The following is a 22953-nucleotide window of genomic DNA, read 5'->3' as shown; positions in this document are numbered from 1 at the left end:
GGCACTGCCTGCCCAGCCCACCTCCACTTCCACAGGTAGTGATTTTAGTGATGTAACTAACAGCAAACATCTCAGCTGCACCATCGTTAACCGGCTCATCACAAAGAAAAACAGCATCTTCTGCAGAACTTGGAGGAAATGTGGACGGTTCCTTCCTGCACTGCCTTATTGGAAAGGTTTTAATAAACACAGATGTTGGAAACGGATCGCTACTGTGTAATCATGTGTAGGAAAAGCCAAAGGACAAAATCTCCCTTAAGGAAGACCTGAACACCACGCAATATTCCCAAACAAGTGAGGAAGAAATACAGTCAGTGTTGAGAGAAAGGAATCACAGGGGTCCAGGTGCCAAAGGTTTTTTTTTGTTTTGTTTTACTTTTTTTTCTTAATTAACAAACTTAAAAAAGCAAAAGAAGAGCCCTGATCAGAATGGGCCTGGCTCTGAGCAGCGTACAAGGCAGCTCAAGGGATCTGCGTCGCATTTGAATCAGTTCTGCAGACTTTTATATCCACCTTAAAATGATGTTACCTAGGTCTGTGAAGTCTCTCACTATCACTTATATTCTTATTTCACAGTTACTATCTTGCAGGAAGTGCACATACATTTTATTGTCAACAGGGACAAAGATGCACATACGAGGAGCTTCTACTAGATTTTAGTACCTGTTCTGCTTTGGGTTTTAGAGGTATAAAAAGATAAAAGCCATGTATGAAAATACTTCTGTGGCAATGAACCCGTTATTGGCCTATCGCAATTCCCAGTAACAACACTGCAATGCTGCCGTGAACAGAAGTCATCTTCGATTAGCACAAACGTGTTCACTTTTTCCAAAGAAGATAGAAAAAAAATTGGACACGGAAGCAAATGAAGTGTCCGGATTCCTGGCCTTTAACAGCTTTCAGAACAAAAATACAAATTCCATTTTTTTCCTGAACTGACTCTGTATGTTGGCAGAATATCAGAGAAACATTTTCAATGAATCTTCCTCCCACTTCTCCTCCTCCTCCCTCTCTGGGGCTTTCATTCACTAATCACAGCTAAATAATCCCCAAGAAAAGAAAAACAGTTATGCTTGCCAGTCCAATATCCCTATTATGCCAGTGAACTTTACTGAAGAATCCAAAACTCAGGCAACTTACGAATACATTTGTAATATTCAACAAAATAATAAATTCAGCACATGACACAGGAAATAATAATCAGATGATCTCAGCCCCAGAAGCATTTCACTGCTGTGGAAATGCCAGGTTGGAGAGTTCATGTGGAAAAGGAAAAGCCTTGTAACTTCTCCAAACATCAGTCATCACTTCCAGATACCTCTAAATATGGCCATTCATTTCACACTGCAGGATATTGTATTGAAAAGCAAGGCAGGGCCAGCACAGCACCTTCCACCACTAAATATGTGCTGCACAAACCTTAGCTAAGTGTGTTTTTCCTATTTGGAATAGGGCTCTTTCATTTCCAAAAAAGAGCTTCGTGCTTCTCACAGAGCAAAATATTTATAGCCACATGCAGAAAAATATAAAGAGCTTGAAAAAGCAAACCCGGAGGTATTCCAAGATAGCTCCCTGACAAATATAGAATGACTCATCCACCTCTTTCAATGAAAATGTTCATCCTAGATAGATCAAAGGCACTAAGCACACCAAGCCCTTTTTGCTAAACCTGGCAAGAAAGTAAAAAAGTTTTCCATCAGCAGTCACTTAGTGGGAGGTCTGTGAACAAATGAAAGCCATAAGATGCTGGCACATGAAAGAAACCATTCCCTACAGTGCACAATAGGGACAATGTATATAATCTAAGCATAATTTGTGAGGAACAGAAAGTTTGGATGAATATTTTTGTGCAGCTCTCCCAGATGCCATATGGATCCGATAGGAGCAACTACGCTTGATTTTTTGCTACAGATTTTCAAAGATCTTCACACTGCCATCATTCACATGCTTTCACAGACACAGCTGTGAGGGCTGGGACAATTGAAGCCTGTCATAGAATCACAGAATTAGCTAGGTTGGAAAAGACCTACAAGATCATCCAGTCCAACCATCCACCTACCACCAATAACCCCACTAAACCATGTCTCTCAACACAATATCTAAATGTTTCTTGAACACCTCCGGGGATGGTGACTCAGCCACCTCCCTGGGCAGCCCATACCAGTGCCTGACCACTCTTTCAGAAAAGTAGTACTTCCTAATGTCCAGCCTAAATCTCCCCTTGGCGCAACTTGAGGCCATTCCCCCTCATCCTGTCACTGTTACAAGAGAGAAGAGGCCGACCCCCAGCTCCCCACAACCTCCCTTCAGGTAGTTATAGAGAGCGATGAGGTCTCCCCTAAGCCTCCTCTTCTCCAGACTGAACAATCCCAGCTCCCTCAACTGCTCCTCACAAGGCCTGTGCTCCAGACCCCTCACCAGCTCCATGCCCTCCTCTGAACACGCTCCAGGGCTTCAATGTCTTTCTTGCAGTGAGGGGCCCCAAACTGGACACGGTACTCGAGGTGGGGCCTCACCAGGGCTGAGTACAGAGGGAGAATGACTTCCCTACTCCTACTGGCAACACTATTTCTGATACAAGCCAGGATGCCATTGGCCTTCTTGGCCACCTGGCCACACTGCTGGCTCATGCTCAACCGAGCATCAACCAATACCCCCAGGTCCGTTTCCTCCACACAATCTTCCAGCCGCTCTGCCCCAAGCCTGTAGCGTTGCCTGGGGTTGTTGCGGCCAAAGCGCAGGACCCGGCACTTGGTCTTGTTGAACCTCATCCCATTGGCTTCAGCCCAGAGATCCAGCCTGTCCAGATCTCTCTGTAGGGCCTCTCTACCCCCAGGCAGATCGACGCTTCCTGCCAGCTTGGTGTCGTCTGCAAACTTACTGAGGGTGCTCTCAATGCCCTCATCCAGGTCATCAGTAAAGATACTGAAGAGGACAGGCCCTTCCTGTTTGAAGAGCACTGACCCCTGGGGAACACCACTCGTGACCGGTCGCCAGCTGGATTTAACTCCATTCACCACCACTCTCTGGGCCCGGCCCTCCAGCCAGCTCCTTACCCAGCACAGAGTGTACCTGTCCAAGCCACGGGCTGCCAGTTTCTCCAGGAGAATACTGTGGGAGACAGTGTCAAAGGCTTTGCTGAAGTCTAGGCAGACCACATCAACAGCCTTTCCCTCATCCACCACGCAGGTCACTCGATCATAGAAGGAGATCAGGTTGGTCAAGCGGGACCTGCCCTTCACAAACCCATGCTGGCTGGGCCTGATCCCCTGGTTGTCCTGCAAATGCTGCGTGATCTCCCTCAAGACAATCTGCTCCATAACCTTCCCTGGCACCGAGGTCAGGCTGACAGTCATCTCATCGTGGATTCACTTTCGAGGCACTTGAAGCCTTTGCATGGACACCTACCAGCTTGCGACTGGTCTGAATGCGTCTTGCTGTTAGTGAGCCTCTGCACATTATTCTGTTTGGCTGCATTTCACTGCTGGAGCTCCCACCTCTTCCCACCATGACAAAGTGGAGGCAAGTAAAATGTCAAAGCCTCATAAAAATAACATGCTTGCAGCAGAACCCAGGGCTAAAGCTGTCTTTGCATGGGTGCAGCCTTGCCACGGCTGCAGCCCCAGTGCCACCACACATCCATGCTGTGTGTTTCTATGCCTTGGGGGCTCCTTTACAGCAGTCCTGTTACCTTTAAGCAAGTAGCCCATCAGAGCAGGAGGGGTCAGGTCAGGAGAACTGCTTGCAGTGTTCACTGGTCACTAATTCATTCTGCCTGTGCTGTGCAGCAGTATTTTACTTATGACCACTGCTGTTTAGGCCAGGAGGAGCCCACCTCAGGAGGAGCACAGCCAGCTGAAGTCACCGCTGCAGGGATCTGGCTTCAAAAAGCACCATGCAATAGCTGCCTGCTGCTTCCAGAGAAGCTGGAATTGTTAGCCTAGTACTTCAGAGCAAGCGGTGAGGTATTAACCCCGCACTAGCAGTTTTTTCAAAGGCAAAGAAAAGCCGCTGTGAAAGCTGAACACAGCTGCCCAGTTCACACGAGTGCCAGTGTTGAACCCCCTGAACAACTACTGCTGCCCGGGCAAGTCCTGCTACCTCAGCACTGATTTCACACACCGTGTGCTCTGGGAGGGCGGCAGGACGGGAGCTAGTCTTCCTCAGCAACGATGAAATGGGAATGCACAGCCCTGGGCAGAGCATGTTTCATCCCCAAACAGGGATGGATATTTCTGTGTAGTAAAGCCAACATCTCATATTCCTCTCACTAAACATTTTACCTCACTGCTTGTGGGAAGTGGAGAGAGCAGGATCATTCTGCGCAGCTTTCTTTACTTGCCCACTTTCCTTTGTCCTCCCACTTCCCTACTGTTGTTTACCACTTGCAGCAGTGGAGTCAGCAGGTCGGCAGACCTCTTTCCATCCTACAGTGCGGCTCATCCACAGCCAATGAACAACCAGAGGGAGTGGGAGCAAGCGGGCTGCCCAAATCACTCCTGGTGAAGGAAGTTCTGCCAGACCACAACGCACAGCCTGCAGCTCGCTCCGCACTGCCACGCTAGGAAAACAAGGAAGGGGTGACGCAGCCTTGTGTTAACAGCAGCCTGACCAAAGCATGGCTTCAGTCCAACTGTCTAAATAGTTCATTTTGATAAACACACATCATCTGTGCTGGGATGCTCAAAGCCCCCTGGTGCAGCACTGCTAGCTCCTGCCACTGAGCAGGAAGCTTTGGGGAACTTTACACTTCATCGTGAGAACACTGCACTGAAAAAAAGCTGAGTTGGAAGTTCCTTGGTTTCAGAGTTTCTTGTCTTGCTAAATTCTTGAAACTGTTTTTAAATATTAACTGTGCATAACTGCTTACTGCAGAAGGGAAAATCCTGACGGCAATATCCTTCTTATTAATAAAGAATTCACACATTTCACCCGATTTTGAAATTTACTAACCAAGCTTCTGGAAGTGATTTTTTCCATGACCTTAAACTTCACCAGTAACAAACAGTTTGCAAATTTCTCTGGGTAACAGTTGCCTGCAAAGCACTTCAAATTTATAAACTTCTCATACAGATTCTGACATTTATCATTGCTAAAGTAAATGGAAGCAATGGAATCGGCTATGCATCGTGAGTAATATAATGCAAAACTAAAGGACACCCAGAGGAGTACTTCAGAGGCGAAGGAATCTAAATCATAGACTCAGTGCTGGGAAACTGCATAGGAAAATGTGCAGCACCATTTCTTGGTTGACTGTAGCTGTCACTGCTCAGTGTTATGTGAGAGCTGAGCACGCTGCCGATGCACGGGGTTACATAATTGACAGCAGTGATTTACTATTTATGTGAATTAGAAGAGAAAGAAACTGCGGAAAGAATTCCTAACGAGTGATCACAAGTGTTTCCACAGGGCCCGCCACAGCCAGGGCTAAACAGAACCTTACGGCCCGGCCGGGAGATGGCTTCGGGCAGACAAAGCGGGGAACGCGCTCGATCCGCGCCGGGGTTCCCAGGCGGGCAGCCTGCCACATCCCAGCCCTCAGCAGGGTACAGCTAAGTCCTTAACACAGAAAGCTCCTTCCTTCGTGCCTTCTAACTTCTTTTCGTTGTCCTCCATTGCCTGGTACAAGTTGAAGATTCACAGGCATTGAGCAGATGCAGCGGGCAGAAACAAGAACTCTTTGAATGCACGTTTATGGACAATACAACGTCTGCTGCATTCTGCATGTCACTAGGCAGCAATCTCAACTTGTCTTTGGCAGGTGTGTGGCTTACATACATCCTGCAAAACACGGCCACCTCCTCCTTCACAAGCACAGGTTTTGTCTGGATGGAACGTGAAAGCTGTAGGCACGTGCCAGGTGCCTGCAAACCCCTAGCAGCATGGTTCCTGCAGCCACACTGCATGATGCCCCATTGACATGCAGAGATCAGTGCAGGAGGAGAGTGCAGGGCGTCCGCTGCAGATCAGATCTATCTGACCAGCTAGGGAGATGGGCTGCACACTCTGTGCCAATGGAACATTTCTACCTGAGAAGTCCCAGCCAAAGAAATAAATGTGGTAGAGATGGAAGTTTTGTACATATATTCTTTCTCACTCACTGCTTCTTACATACATACAGGGAAATATACAGAATTATTGAGTAATAATAATCTTACTGAGATTACACTTCAGAACTGTTTTTTTTCCCCCGCTCCTGATATTTTTTCCTTTGCTTTTTCTTTTAATCACTGCTTTCTCTTTCTTTCCTTCTTTTTACTTCTTCCTCCAGTCCCACTGAAGATAAACACAGGATCACGATGTAAGAAATAACTCGCCCTTTCCATTCCTCTATTTCTTCTCCAAGCATCTGCAAATTCTATTAGCTGAAATGACGTGGGACACTGGGATGGATGGGAGCAGACGGAGAGGCGCAGACAGACAGACTGCCTGGTAGCGTCTGGTAGCCTGGCACTCGCTGGCTGCTTGGTACAGAGCTGCATCTTCCTGGGGAGGAGTTTTATCAGTATCATCAGTACAATCCCTAATTGTGTTACAGAAATTGTAAGATGAAAGTTTAAATTACTTCAGTGTTTATCTTCATTTGTATACATTTGGCTGTTAGCAAGATGCACACACACACAATACCACCCCCAGCCAAACTATGGGAGAATTTATGACGGAGGAAGCAATACAAACTGAAGAACAGCCAACTGAGAGCTCTGCGGCCTTCAGCACCGTTCCAGAAGGCGTTTTGCAGTGATGGAAGCACCGCTCAGCCACTGCTGAAGCTCAGCGTCCCTTCCTTTGTGCCAACATAATGATCTGCAGGACCAAGCTGCTATCAGACCTCCTGGGAAAAAAGGGCTTTGGAGGACTCTCAACACTGCACCATGAGACCTTGGGATGTAGATCTCCTGTACCAAAGGTGTATAGATGATACTTGAAGTATCAGTTGAATACGACTCTCAAAATACTATTTAATTCACGTTTGAGTCTTCAGTACCCAAACATATATTATTTTGCTGATATAGTAGTCAAGCATATTGCTCTTCTAGGCTTTATTAGCAAATTAGAAGCTTCTGAAGTCACAACATTGATTTTCAGAGTGCTCTGTTTTCAGGCTCTTTTCTTAATAGTAAGTTCCTCACTGTCACAATTACAGGAGAAATGTTTGAAAGCAATTAGGTGAGAACAGTCCATTGGCTCAGCATACAAGGCAAACAACAAGTTTTGAAAGTATCCTGATCTATTTTAAGGTGATGGCCTTCAAGACAATCTCATGACTTGGAGAGCATTTCTGCCTTTTGAAAGCTAGCAGTTGGATACATCATATAGCTCTCCACAATTATTTCCTTAAAACCTTTGCAGAAAACATCTGTGACAGAGAATAAACAAGCAAGCAAGACTCATGTACAGCATGACTGCCTCATGCTTCCCCATTCTGTTGGTTTTACGGCATAAGCACATTTATATGTAAAGCCAGCAATGCTTTATTAGATAAGCAATAACACGCATCACACTGCAGCTAGTAAATAGATCTATCCCAAGAAAATATATAACGTGAGGGAGATTGGACTTGGCTAGCATTATTATTTACACACAAGACTGCATAGAATCTTTGCTTCTAATTATAGCTGCGCCTGGCTGAGGCGGGTGGATCAAATGGGAGCTTCCCAGGCAGGGTGAATGCGCCAACACTCAGCCCATTTTCAGGTCATTCCCCCAGCTACCGGTCTGATGCTCCCAAAAATGAAGTGAGATGAGTGCACACATTCCATACCCAAATCAATATCCTCAATTCATCTGGCAGGAAGGAAAGAGCAGAGGATCTGCTCTTTCCCAGCTGTACCCAACGACCAAAATGGTCAGTTAGGTCTCCACCTGCAGATTCAACAAAGCAGCACTGCATGGCCCCCAATGGAGGCCTTGGTCATGAAGGATTGAAATATGGAATACTTTAGATTTCCTGTTTTCTTCTACAGATCAGAGATCCGTAATCAGCAGGTATCTTCCTAAAGAACAGAACAACCACTCTGTCACCAAGCTACTCATGCTGCTCCTTTCCCTCTGGCGACAGTCCCATCACATGCAACACATTTGGCACACAGCATCGCAGGAGAGCGCAAGGGGCCGTATTGAGATACCTGCCATGAATGGGACAACAAAACTTGGCCACCGCTGAGTAACATGGGGTCACGGAGAGCTGGGGATGCACTGATATACAGTGCAAGACACAGTGCAGTGAGAAGCAGGAATTAGGCGTGCCCTGATGTCAGCACAAGGCTTGTTTTCTTATATACATGTGCGTGTAAATGCGCATACAGAAATAACTACTACCTACATGGCAAGTTCATGGAAATGTTAAGTTAGACACTGAGAAGCTTGAACGTATTTCAGAAAAGCATTAAAAGGAGGTGATATCCTAGAAGCGTAACGTAGAAGTCCAGTCTCTGTTGCCCCTAATTTCCAAAATACCCAGCCCTAGAAGATACACACGCTTTAAAAAACAAAATAGCATAAAAAGATCAAAGATCCTTCTGGGAGTGCATTCTCAGCACTCTTCAAAGCCGTATGTCTCCTCTCTTGCCCCCTTGTAAACTGATCAACTTCAGTGAGATGAATCTGCTCACAAAATCACGCAGCGAAAATAAGCATTCATACATGTTAACCCAGGGCAAAGCAAAACCAAGATCCCTCTATTTTTCTCTGCTTGATGGAACCACTGGGATTTATACCAATTCTCATTTTCAAGCCACAATTGGTATTTAATCTCTTACCAGGCAGCTTTTCCTGAGATCATTTTGTACATGGATCAGATGCAACCCCCTTTCCCTGAATTAAAGAGTAAATGAGAGCACCATCTGGCCACTCCTCGTCTGATTCAGCCCCAGCGCCTGCGGTGGTATTCCAAAATGTGAGGAATGCTCACCCAGTAGACTCAATTCACATCCTCCCTCCTATTGACTAAAGCTGCTCTGTCCCCTTCTGGGCTGCTTTATATAAGAAATTGGTGGGAAGACGAGGGCTCTGAAACCTTAACCATCTTCAAATGTGCGTGTGTGTGGTCTGAGCAGGCAGTTTATGCAATGAGAAATGGGAAGCCACTAAAATGATTCTGCTTCTAAATATTTTGACCTTTATTGACATTTATAAGTAGCAGGCAGCTTAATTACCAATTAAAGGAAATTATTAGCTACAAAAGGAGCCTGTTCTTTTTTTCTTTTATGGCTCCTTTCCCAAACCAGTGCTGCTCAGATGAGATTTCTGTGGCAGGACAAGGCAAAGGAGCCCAGGAGACCTCGACTGCTTTACAGCCAACCTACACAGCAGCCATTAGGGAAGTCAAAGAACTTTCATAAAGTGGATACTCCTGAGACAGCATATTCAGAATAACACATCCTCTACTTCTGCTGGTATCGCAGCCTTGTATTACAGCACTGCCACAGTTTTCTAAATGGAACTGCTTGGTGGGCATTACTGCTGGCTGGTTTGCTTTCATAAAGCAACACACTCATAAACAAGGCCTCATCCTATTCAAATTATTGGTGTTTTGTTGGTTCGTTGGTTCTTTTGAGGTTTTTTTTTTTTTTAGCACAATATGCATTTAGAGGATGGCCTGAGGAGCTGAGAATATACATGAATGGACTACTAACCCTGATGCAAACCGTTAAAACAACTGCAAGTTCCACCCCAGAGATGGCTGCCTTCCTGCATATTATTTTCCACTGTGTAACACAGAACAGTGTTGTTTTAAGAGTCTCTGTATACGAAGGGAAAAGCAATACAGAACACATACAAAAAATCCAAAGAAAGACACATAAAGCATTTTTTTCTCAGTGGATGAATAATTCCAAGGTGCAGCTTCCTCTGTGATAAAGAAAGTATCTGCATGGTCTACAATGCATTTTAGAGTATATCAAACCAAGAAGTAATGGAAGTTCCAGCATTCTCTTAGGCACAATATTTTAGCTTTTCATCAGAGCTACTCCTGCATATATCAAAAGAAGTCCCATGATACCTTCTTCTGACCTCAGTGTCTGATTTTCCAGCGTACTTCTGGACTCTCTCAAGCAAGACATTTAACACTATTTTTCCATTCTCTGTGCTTTCTTCCCAGATCCTGTTTTTTGGGTTTTTTTTTTGTCTGTATTCTTTACACTTCCTGTACTAAGTTGGTAATCCACCTACAGTTTCATACAAAAAAAAATATTAATTGCAGCCTATTTGAAACTAAGAGTTTGATCCTACAATCACTAAAGTCAAAGGCAACAAGGGCGTTCTGTTCAATGGGAATAGAACAAACCCAGCGTTCCTGGACAGTGTGTTTTTAATCAGGGAGCCTTCACATTTAAAAAGGAAATAATTTGCATCATATTAGTATTCATTGTCCACCTACGCAGGATGGGAAATTTACTGAACAAAAAGGGTAAGTGTGTTGGTGCCAAAAAGGTTTGCCCGTTGCAGAGCCGGTCACAGCAATGAAAGCGCCTCAGCTGTACCTGTTCCAGGAAATTACATAAAATCCCCTGCACGCACGGCTCAGGGGAGTCAGCCCTGTTTCTTATGGTACATGAAAGGTCAACTGAGATCACTGTGTGTATTATTTCATCCCAGGAAGAGTCCGAGTGCACCGAAAACAAAGCTCAATGAAGGAAGGTAGCCGAAGGGAAGCTGCTGCAGGCTGCCTGATACGGCTTACTCAAGCATGTCACTTCAGATCAACAGGGAAACGTCCTCCAGCAAATGGCTTACTGGGGGACCCTGTACTGGAAAAGTGATACAAGAGCTCTTTGTGCCTGTTGCAGGAAGGCACATGGTCCTCACAGTGCAGGACAGCTCTGTCCAGCCTGGGGGTCACAGAACCAGCTGCATTTGGGGTCCGTGTAACAAGAGGCAGAAAAGGCTTAGTGTCAGAAGCATGCCATTTGCTGCAGAGACATAACCTGCTTCACTGGAAAATTCTAGGCACTTACAAGTTTGAAAAAGACTGCAAGGCACTTATTTAGGCGGGTTGGTTTTTTTTCCCCCCCCCCAAGATGAAGTTTGTACAAGATTTCTTCCTATAACATTTTATCTAACATTAGACATTACATCTGATTAAAGACTGAGATTAGATTTCAAAGTGGAAAGCACCTTACGGTGCATCATTTCACTGACAAAACGTTTTGAGGCAGTTCAGGACAACTGCACGTCATACACCAAAAAGCCTGTGTCTTCCAGGAAGATGTCTCACCCCTGATCATCTTTCTCCTCTGGCAGCTATTCTGGCAGCTTCTCCTTTACCATCTATTGCACGAGCAATATTGCACGAGCAACGAACAGGATCTCACGTCCTGTGTGAACTTGTGGTTGTCAAATGTCCGAGCAGAAATTATACTCAAAGCTATTTTCTTAATTATTAGTAACAAACGAAGTGTTTATGCAAACATCACCCAAAGTAGCTGCTGATGTGAAGATGTGGAAGAGTAGATCAAATCCAAGCTTGCAACAGCAAACGGCTATCAGTAGGAAAGAAATATTTGCCTGAATTTTGATGACCTCGAACAATTCAATATATCACATCACTCCACATACACAGCTTGATAGGAGTCAGACAGCGGTAATGCCCTTGAAAATTGGGCAGTGGGCTCTGGGAGGAAGGAAGTAGCTGGTACGTGCAGTAAATTAAAAGCAAAGAGAAGGAAAATAAATTAAAAAAAATAAAAATCACAGTTCTGCTGCAGAATCATTCCATTCAGCCTGGCTACAAACACAGGCAGCTACAAACCGATCATTCATCTCCAACATAAACATAGATTTGGTTAGACTAGCAGTAACGAAGGTTGAGATTTTTAGTAGATGACATAAATAAATGTATTTTTATATTTCCTGACCACATTAAGCTTGAAATCAGAGTTCTAAACTGCGAGCCACATACTATAAGACTTCTAATAGCCAATAAATTCCGATAGTCACAGTGAAGCAATGTTTTCTCCTTAATGGTACATTTTGCTGTGGTGTATATAAATATAAGGGGACTTGTTTTTTTATGGATTTGAGATTTTATGTAGCTGAACATGATCATTCAGAAAAGGTTAAAGTTCTCTTAGGAGGACAGCAAGATGGAAACCACTTCACAAGGCACGATGTCAGATTCCAAATATTATTTCTACATGGAAAGACATCAGTAAGGAGATGGGGGAAGGCTGGGGAAAATTACTTTCTCCCCAGAAGGCACAATACAGGAGAGCAAAAAGCATAGCTAAAACATCCAAGCTCAACATCACCACTATGTTCCTCGGTTCCTATCCCACTATTCTACATTAAGAACACATTCAACAAGCTCTTATCCTGCTCAGCGCATCCACTCCCTATTTGTAAAGCAGGGATTGTAGTGCCAGAATTCCTTTAGGTAGTGCCAAAGGAATGAATGAGTTTAGAGAGTTACCAGTAATACTTAGTGCTAAAATACTTAAACGCTAAAGGTCATTTTTCATCTCTAAGTCTTACAGCACTTTATAGTGGAGATCACGATAACCCACACTGAACACAACAGATACAATAACTTTTGCAGCTTCACCAAACGCATCAGTAGCAAAGTCAGGAGTGATTCTCAGGTCGGCCATACAGCCCTTAAAAGGTATCTTAAGCTTCCAGCCCCATCAAAGATGACATTCAGGCTGATAACCAGTAGTCAGATTTTAACAAGAACAAGCTTGCTGAATTACAAGGCTGCACTTCAGCATGGCATCGCGAAGCAAGCCCTGGCTGAAGGACAACACAACACTGCATGGACTTGGAAGGCAAGTCCTTCGATATGGGACAAAGCTGTTCAGTTTTTGGGTCTACCACTTTCAGCAGATCTCTTACAAAGAGACACGTTCCCAGTGGGGGAGCAATAAAGAGTCAGCGTGTACTGGCACTACTGCCCGTTATTGACTGAAACTTGTTGGAATAGCTAAGAAGAAAATATCTGAGCACTGATGTCACTTCGATACAATTGCTTTGGAGGCTATTCAGTTTTCCTTGGGGCGCCTATTCATTTTTAGAGACTTGCTGATCTTTGTCTGATGGCTGGAGTTTTATGACCAGAAAGAAATGAAGATGGGAGCTAAGAGCTTCACTTCACAATGAGAGAAATAATCCTTTTAAGGGAGAATTTCTCATTACTAGCTCAGTTTAAGAACTAGCAGTTGAGACTAAGTAGATGGAACGTACCACCAGAAAAAATTTTAAAACACCAAGTATTTTCAAATGCAAATTAGCTGTAGAATGACAAATAAAACAAAAAGAATAACTTCCCCACACACCTATGTTAAGGTTGAAAAGTCAAGTATTCGCAGGCTGGAAACTCCAGAATTAAGGTTGCCTTGTGCAGTCCTAATTCACTTCTCCTGCGTGATACAATTAAAATATATTTTTCCCCCTGGCCTCACCCCTTCAGCAGGCAGGATGAACAGAGCTATTCAGTATTTCTTTTTTTACCTTTTGGAGTCAATGTGTGGCCTTGGTTTTATTTATAGTGTGCAGTTTAAACTCTTCACTGAATACAGGATTATTCATATCCTTGTGGGTTTTAATGTAACACTTATCAAGAAGTACTTGCTACAGAAACGAGACAAATGTCTCATGACAAAACCCCTGCCAGTGAGGCAGCATGGTAGCATGGGTCCCTTCAGTGTAAGTGCTTAATCAGAATCAGAGGACCCACAAGATTGTTTTGATTAGTATGAGATCATCTGAATGCAATACAGTGTATAATATATTCTCGTTTTTAGCAAACTGATGGTAACAAAACGCCATTTTCTGACAGAGAGCTCCAAAACTTCCACTGCCACGAGTTCTGTGTTTGAAAAACCATGTGTTTCCTTTCAGGGTCATCCACAGCATTTCCAAACCTCATTTTCTGTGGTTTACAGCACTTCCTTCTAAGATCTCTGGTCAAATGACAAGCAAGGCCTAGTCTGGGGCCAAGCAATGTAGTACTGTACGGCTAGAATAAAATCATTCATAGTTTACATGAATTTGGAAGATTCACTTTTAAATTTGTAATTTAAAGAAAAATTAAATAAAATCAACCCCTACCTTTATTTCCATACGCTCTTATTTAGAAGTGTAATTGTAGGTGCATGCGATTATGTATATACACCTAAAACCAAAAAGTGATCATGTCTGCTACCAAAAATACTGGAACAACTTTGTAGAACTGTTTGAACACAACAATACTAATGCTTTGTTTTTGTTTGTTTGTTTTTTCCCCAGCAGTTAATCATCCATCAGCAAAGTTTTAAAAAAAACTTAAATAATTCAGTGACTATATAATCATTCTTCTCTTCAGACAATTTACATCCAACCTTTTGATCTGGATCTAAGGTACAAATCAAGGAATTCTTCTTTAGAAGTTGTCTCTACAGGAAAAAAAAAGTTACCCCAAGTTCCACCAGTATGAAAACCTTTTGAGAAAGACAAATTTCAAGTTTATGCAAGCCTGCAATCCCACCTGCACAATCTCTCTTTTGGATAAATCGATTTATGATTCCCTGTGTCATACTGCTTGTTTTACATTACAGTCTTAAAGAAAAGAGCACATGTTAGAAATACTTGGAAAAAAAAAATGACTTACTGATCTGACAGCCATCGGGATCTCTCATTTGGTTCGCACTGCTTATCTCAAGCTGTTCCTCAGTGATACTCTCTTCAGAGAAGAGGATCCGACAGCTGAAAGAAAAATGCACCAAGCTTACAGTTCATATCCACAAGACTGGAAATTTGGCATGCCTGGAGGCTTTAACATTATTATTATTACAAATATATTCTGGAATTCGTATTTTTGGCATAACCAGAAGACTCGTTGTAAAGAATGTAGCTTTATTTTTTTTAATGTGTTAAGTTAGCTTGGATTATTTCAAATTCAAGTATTTCAGCAATGACCGCAAATAACATTCTTTTTTGATTTGATGTAGTAAAAAGAAAGCCAACAAACATGACTTCAGGTATCACTTAGCAACAACTTTCAAAACACCGCTATTATCATCTTAGGATGCAGCAACCTGAAAAACTGGCCCTCCTACAACCTAAGCTCAATCAAGACAGACTTGTTAGTTACTGTTTCCTTTAATGAAAAACTATTTTAAAATCCAAAAAGAAAAAGTAACAACCCCTAACCAGAACTATTACTGTCCTGTTGCTGTTTTTACAAGAATGTGCTTAATTCATTATGGAAGTTGTCTGCCTGTAACATCCCTCCAGTTTAATGCAAGGCCTCTGATTTATAAAGGCAGAAGTTGATGCTACAGTCTCAACTGTCAGTGCATCCTCCACCCACAACTACTCTTCAGCAGTGTTAGTTGTACACCACCAATGTTGTAAGAGCATCAGGGAGCTTCCATACAGACACAGACCTTGCTAACACTAAGTGCTGTATAAACACAGCCAGGAGATAAAAATTACTACATCCTCAAAGAGACTGATGCAACTATTTTGTTGTTCCAGCAGAATCACAAGGCCTTTTGTAGCTAGGTCTCTCAGGAAGGAGGATCGTATTTTCAGCCTTATTTTATGGATGGGAAATTTGAGGAGGACCGAGTATAGCAGCACAACACAATGAGTTATGCTTAGTCTCTGAAAGCTGACACACTCCGAGTGCTGAAGTGAAAGCTTGGTAACGTTCCATTTTTGCAGAAATTATCACTAAAACTAACACACTACCTCAGAAAATTACAGGTCTGATACCAGCATTTAGCTCTGTTTAGAAGCACCCATTTCCTCAGCCTGACTAAAAGCCTGGAAATCATTTCACCCACAAGCCACCTGATGCTCTCAGCAGAACCCAACGATTTGCTCACCCAAAGGAATGCACAGACACTTGCTAATGCACCGGGAAACACAAGTCAAGGTAGCTTCATCTATATGCCTTGGGTGATGTAACATTTGCCATGGCTACTATATAATGCACAAATTACAGAGTATAATCATCTTACTGCTAACATCTGGTCAAGTTTAAAACCGGAATCTTGTAAAGTTTCTAATTACGTCTCCTTATGCTTTTTCTGAGCTTTATTAATCTCAGCTTTTTTTTTTTTTTTTAAAACTTCAGTGAGTATATTTTCTGATTTATAGAAATGTTTCAATTAATTATTTCCATTATTTCCCCTTTCGCTGCCTAAAATAAAGAAAAAGAAAAATTAAAAGCTCCCTAAGTTTTAACCCTTCTCACGGCAAAGTGACGCCGGCTTTCAGAACCTCATCCAAGCCATGCTGTAATTTGCTAGACTTTCCACTGACTTAGCTTTGGATCAGTCCCCAAAACAAGGGAGGCTGTGATACAGCAAAGCCCCGGGACAGATATTCCACTTTAAGAATATATTAAAGCTCCATTGCCATCCGTCATTAATCCGTTTAAGAGAGAGGAATTCAGTATGTTCTAACACATCTTGGAGCGGTCTGCAGGGTGCACGGGGATCGGTGCCTGGCACTGCCCCGTCCGTGCTGTGCAATGCTGCCTCTCGGTGGAGCTCAGCTAGAGGCTCGGCAAGGCTGCCAGCTTTTCTCCCCAGACCACAGCAGAGGCAGAACTACTCTGTCTGTAGCTACTAAGGTGCCACTTCCTTGCAATTTCTGGCTGCCTGCAGCACGTGAGAAGGACTAAAGTCATAATCTCCAGAGTATCACTGAAGGTAAAAGCTGTGCTATGTAACTGGTAGCTGTGCAGCCAGAAGCACAGAACCTGAACGTTTCATAAACTAAGTAGAATATCCATAGAGAACAATTGCATGGTTTTGCTAATGAGCTAACTCAACTAATTGAATGATGAACTAATTTGACTTCTTATGAAACAATTCATGAACTCACAGCTTGGTGACCTTCGTTAATTATCACTATTCCTAGTTGTTTTCTCTATTTATGCTATATGTGCAGTGTAAAGATGGACTTGAAAAAATATAGCTGTGACTTTTTGTTCATAATCACAGCAGTGGGAAAAACTCCAAAAGCATTCTCAGTGTTTTGTAGTTGTCAAGACACTTCATTTTCTCTCATTCCCAAGCTTCAGAAGCTTCCTCTTTGTGATTGCAAACAGATGATAGTAGAGCATGCAATTAAACTAAAACAAGTAAATTCCAATCAGTAGTGGCCCGCAGCAGCATCTCAGTGTTCACATCAAAAAGAAGCCAACACTTAGTATGAAGCTGTCAGCAGGAAAAGATAAATTAAAATTGATTTTTAGAAGCAAATTCACTAACCTTCATTGCACCGAGGAATATCTGTAACATCTGTCATTTATTATCTACCAAGGCTGGGATTTTCAACCATCCACTGAGCTTGGGCATTCAAAATCCAATATGCACCTCTGAATATACCAGTGCAAAATCTGATGAGTTCCTCCCACGTGGGAGAACAGCATTCCGCAAAAGAGAGAAGTTTGTGCACCTCTCTACATTCATCAAGGAATATTATTAAGAGTATAATGTTTCAGGGTTTATGACAGGCTGAGAGAGTTGGGGCTCTTCAGCTTGGAGAAGAGAAGGCTCCAGAGGGACCTTACAGCAGCCCTCCAGTACCTGAAGGGGGCTTACAGGAGAGCTAGGGAGGGACTTTTTATAAGGACATGTACCGACAGGATGAGGGGAAATGGTTTTAAACTGGAAGAAGGCCTTTAAAATTTGAGGGTTCTGTACAACTGCAATAGATTCTGCAGATATACACCATCCTGTCTAATCTTTACAATCTTTCTTTGCAAAACAGATATGGTAGATTCTCATGTATGTTAGGTTTTCCAGAAATTATTCCAGTAAAAACAGTGGTTAGTGATAACAGCTATTCAGAGTCACCAGTGGGCATAAAATACAATAGTGCTAGTTTTCGTGCTAGTGTAGGAACATGCTAAATAAATATGGTGTAAGATTAAGAATTACCTAACTTGATCTCATTTCAGGGATCACGTTTCAAATACAAGATCTTCTGAAAAAAAAAGAAAAAAGACTATGCCTCTCTCCAGTTGGTGATGGTGCCAGCCAGTGCTACCAGCAGACTGCATCCCAGATGTCCTGGAAGTGGTGGAGCAGCGGTGAGCCTCCTGGCAGCCCAAGGGAATGCAGGCCTGCCAGCAGACCAGGTCAGCACGCAGTACGAGAAGCTGGAAAAAAAGCACATGGCAAGGTGAGGTCCACCAAGCTTTACTGGGTAAAGGGCAGAGCAAACACAAGTGTATCATTCTGGCTAAAAGCTTTTACATAGAAATAAAAATTGCTCTAGATAAGGAAAAGCTGGCAATTTTATTCTGAAGATAATGAGCAGGCCTGGTGTGCGTGTGTATATATCTGTATGTACATATACAAGTTCAAAACCAGACATTTAGTAAAAAAGCCTGGCCATCATGCTCTAGATCTCTTTGTGGGAGATGCATTTTATTGTCTGTACATTTCCAAATACTCCTTTCTGTCTTCTGAATGCATTTGGCCATAAGAAGCAGTTCTGAACATCTCTACTAACAACTATGTTCTTCCAACTGCTTCAAATCAAAGCTACATGATTGACTTAAAGAAAGACATCCTTATTTAAATTACTTCCAATTTTCTATTTTTCTCTGAAAAGCAAGTCCAGGCCACTAGTACAGTTGAATGATGGACAAAAACTTTCCAAAACCAGCTAATATAACGTAATGAAAGTCATTTTGTAACACAGGAAAAATATGAGTACAGTTATACAAGTATTCCTGTTCCAAGAACAATTGTAAGTGGGTTTTGTTTTGATTTTGAAAAATCTCCAGTATTCCAGAGTAGCTGCACTAGACCACACACTGGAAAAATGACATGTTTTTCTGGTCGCTCTGTAATAAAAAGCATTTTTCTCCGAGAGACAGAAAAGGCCTATTCAAGGTTGGAAAGGGAGCGCAATTGCAAGAATGAAAGACCAGGAGAGAGGGTTACAGTTACAGTTGTACAAGGATAATTTGGTCTGGTTGTCTGACAGCTGTCAGGGAAGAGCAGTTTAGTGGTACCCACTGTTTCAGGTGACCCAATCTCTGGGCATCGAGAGGTTTTGCAATACGAAGCCTAGCACAGATAGAAAATCAGCTGAGAGAATAAGGATCAGTTGGTTTCAGAGAGAGTGGGGTTTCTGCAAAGGTTGGTGTGATCTGGTCCCACAGTAAGTCTGCAGCCAGACAATACACAAATACCTGCATCGTTATAGGTGAGGCCCAGCTCCAGGCTGCAGAGAATAAACTGCAGATAAGCCTGAACTGAGCATCAGCCATGACTTTCCACTGGCTTCACAACACCCTGTAGTAAGCCAATTGTATAACCTACTTTCCAGGTTATTTTACTGCAGTCATAGGGCAATTTTGGACAGACTCCACTGAGTACATTTTTTTTAAACATTCTTTTTACTCACCAATGAAACAGAATAAAAAATTTTATAGCCTTGATGTGTTTCTGGCACATTTTAAAACTGCTGCTAATAAAAGTTTTCCAAGATGAAATGAGGAAAAAATGACCAAGCTGTAGCAATGTAAATATCTCATGACTTTTTTTTTTTTTTTGTAAAGATGGACTTGAATTCAGGAAACCGGGAGAAAGCATCACAAAGTGAGATTGTGGTAAGAGAAGAAAACCCACGCGAGCCCAGCTCACAAAGTGGAACAGCACTATGTTTCTAGCAGCCACTACTAATGGTGGTTTGAAAGAATCACAGTTTCACACACATTAAGGGCTTGCTTCTCTGACCACTGAAGGCAGTGACACGTGAGCACATCCCTAAAGAAGCAAACCAACTGGTATGCACTGCGCTGTGCAGAGAGCCAGCGGACTGGGCTCAGCCCTCACTCTGACAGCTCTCCTAGCTCTGATAGATGCTCCCTGTGTGATTTCTGCCCAGTCTCCTCTGGCCTCAGCTCCTCACCTGTTAAAAGGGGGGGGGATCTGTCCCTGTCAGATCTCAGAACTGTCGCTATCTGTCTCCTGGCATGCCATAGCCTTAATTTTTGGCGTAGTTTTATGTGTAAATGTGATATAACAAGGAATGACTAATGCACAGCCTTAATCAGCCTAGTAACTCCAGCATCACACAATGCTGCAGCAACTTGTACACACTGCCCTGCTCACCTTCTGCAGGAGAGAACACACAGCAATGTATGGCAAGCACTGAGGGGGCCTTAAGCACCAAGCTCTTCTGCAGCAGGCTGACTTATGTACACAGTACTGGTCTGTACGCGCATCGTCACTCCCAGAGCACATTAGCTGGTTGCTTTTCAAGCATCACATTGTGCATAGTCAATCCTGACCAGAAAGAAGCGTAGCAAGAGACCTGCATGGATGAACAAGGGGCTGCTGACAAAATGCCCTCTGTGGTTCAAATGCGCTTCTTACTTCTCCCATTGAGGCAGTATAACATCTACAACGGCATCATTTATTCTAGGCTACCAGAAAATGCTTTCGAAGTTAATTCTCTTTCGGGAAACTCACCACGAGAGGGCACCAATACTGCTTAAAAAGCACCAACCCAAGTGAATAAATAAATAGGAATTCACTCCGCCTGTAAAGCTTCAAAGGCCTTGAAAAGCAGGTTCCAGGTCATGGGTCACCCACACACAGAAAGCCCCAGGGTCAGGCAGCCGCATGAATGCCACAGCAGGAAAAACCCACCCAGCTCCCGAGAGCTTCCTCTACACACTCCTTTCTTTACAGAACTCCTTTCCTTAGGGTAGATAGGAAAAGGCTCGCACATCCCATATTAATGCTGCTCAGAGCCCCCACTCCCCCAGCATCTCTGTCCTAGTCCAGCCCCTCTTACTGGGGCTGTTACCTTCACTGCAGCTTTTTGGTTTGGAAATCAGGGCTGCAGCGTGCAAGCAAGAGAACTCACTCCTGAAAGCTGGATGGGCAACACCTGAAACCACAGGTTTTCAGCTCAGCTAGCCCTAGCAATAAGCTTGCCCATTTCATCATTTTTCCAATGCCTACATGAGCTTTAAGAACTGTTTTTTATTACAAGCCCAGCTCTCACAAGCTATTGAGTGCTTGCAATTCTGCAGCACAGTAGAGATCCCTCTGTTTCCCAATTGTAAGTATAAATAAAAACATCATTTAAAAATACTCTGCTAACATGAATTATTTCCATCAGCTGAACTTCTATTTGGAAGGGTAGTTGCAGCATATTGAGAAGCTACCGACATCATATATAATATAGTGGAAAGACATCCACTAGTATAAAAAGCACGCCTCATTCCTACATAGAGCTTTCTTTCTAGGTGTGAAAGCATTTCCCAGGTGGCTATGCAAGGAAAAGGAGGTGCAGGAGCCTGATTTACTCACTGAGGCACAGCAACAGAGGACTGAGTGAGAAACACTGGACTAAAAGAACAAGCAGCTACAGCTCAAGCTCAACTGACAGGGGGAGCTATGTTTTAGCAAAAACATCACCACAGAAGTATTGTGCTAGAAATAAAAGAAATGAAAAAGCATATTATTTTTCAAGACTGCTTTCTAAATCTCTGGTGCAATATTATTCCATGTAAAAATAAAACTCCCTTGTCCAATTCAAATCTCCCCAACAAGTATAATCTGGGTGTAGACAACTACACCAAGAGAAAAACGTCTACAAATGCCTTTTCAAGAGCAAGTCTAATTATGTACGAACGTACAGATCACTAAAAAAGCTGCCTACAATGGAAAAGATCCCACTGCTAAAAGATAAGTGTGGTTACGCTAAACCTTTCCTGCAGCACTGTGATGGCAAATGCAAAAGGATCGTTCTGTTTTGTTCTGGCTGTATGTCAACTAAATGCTGCTTTCAACTAGATGCTTCTCCTGAGCTTTTGTGACAGCTGGCTTAATTCTGTGCAATTATTCCAGGAAAGTAAATGTACTCTAAAAATCTCTGGCAGTTCAGAGGAACCTCCCAGTTGGGACACAGCCACTGAGAAGAACACCAGGTAAGCCAGAGATGTGGGGAAATGAAAATATCTCAGTTGGGTAGAAGATAACGTAGCACCTGCAGAACAAGAGGGTTGATAGGGTGACGTATAGCAACAGTCTTACAATCTAAACTGGGTAAACTTTATTATTATTATTATTTGAATAGCTATTTCTTCTACTATATTTTTAAAGGTATGTGCCAGAGAAATGGAGTAAAGGAGTTCCAAGAAGTATGTAATCATTTGAAAAGAAAATTGATTGACAAAGCATTCTACAATGAGCCGTGCATGAACTAAGGCTATTTTCTTCAGCACCAGGTCTTGCAAAGCTGCAAGTTTGATTAAAAATGTGCTTCTTGTATAAAATGCATCATGCAAGTAGTGTGCCTGAGCAATCTGTGAAGTACTCAAACTATTTTTAATGCAGTTGACAGGGAAAGAGTGAAAAGACATCTTGATTTGTCACTGAAGACCTTCCTAATGCAACATCCAATGTTTCGCAGTTACTGAACTATGTAAACAGCACACACAGCAGATTTCTGATGAAATAGATACTATAGATTCTCTTGAGAAGGATGAGATCAATTCCAGATGGTACAGAATATGGCTTAGGTGCTGAAGGGAATTCATGGCAAGCAGAGTTTTTGGAGCCTTTTGAGCACTAACATATCTTCAAAAATTTACCACAGAAAAAGGAAAGCATGCCACGGATTTACTCCAGCCTCTACAAAGCTACAATAGTGTCGGTTCATTTTATTTATGTCAACGTTAACATTTGACAAAATAATTTTAGCCATAAACATTCAAAAAAAATTCTTAACCTATGTTATCTCGAACTTAACAAGGAATATGTTGCTGAAAATGAAGTTTCTTACATACTATTCATTTCTCAAATTTTAGATTCCTTGATTACTCATATGGAAATGGTGACAGAAATTGTTCTTCCTACAATTTTCACACTCTGCATACCCATCAGAATTGTCCTACTCCTGTTCTTCCTTCAAAATCACAGCTAAAACAGCACACTTGAATACATCTTCATTTTGTGTAATAAGAACAATACAGTAAGCCAGCTGCAC

General features: G+C 42.7%; 1 long non-coding RNA gene across 2 annotated transcripts in view; it reads right to left on the bottom strand.

Moving 5' to 3' along the window:
• LOC110403776 overlaps window positions 1–18132 on the bottom strand; it is a 150634-nt gene extending 132502 nt beyond the window's left edge. For both annotated transcript variants that reach the window (XR_002441828.1, XR_002441827.1), the window contains exons 1-2: window positions 17874–18132; window positions 14585–14679 (exon numbers count right to left, since the gene is read on the bottom strand). This is a non-coding gene — a long non-coding RNA (uncharacterized LOC110403776). The remainder of the gene's footprint in view (window positions 1–14584; window positions 14680–17873) is intronic.

Source organism: Numida meleagris, chromosome 9 (assembly GCF_002078875.1).
Source record: "Numida meleagris isolate 19003 breed g44 Domestic line chromosome 9, NumMel1.0, whole genome shotgun sequence".
In the NCBI taxonomy this organism is placed as follows: Eukaryota; Metazoa; Chordata; class Aves; order Galliformes; family Numididae; genus Numida; species Numida meleagris.
This window is presented reverse-complemented; position numbering and strand designations above follow the sequence as displayed.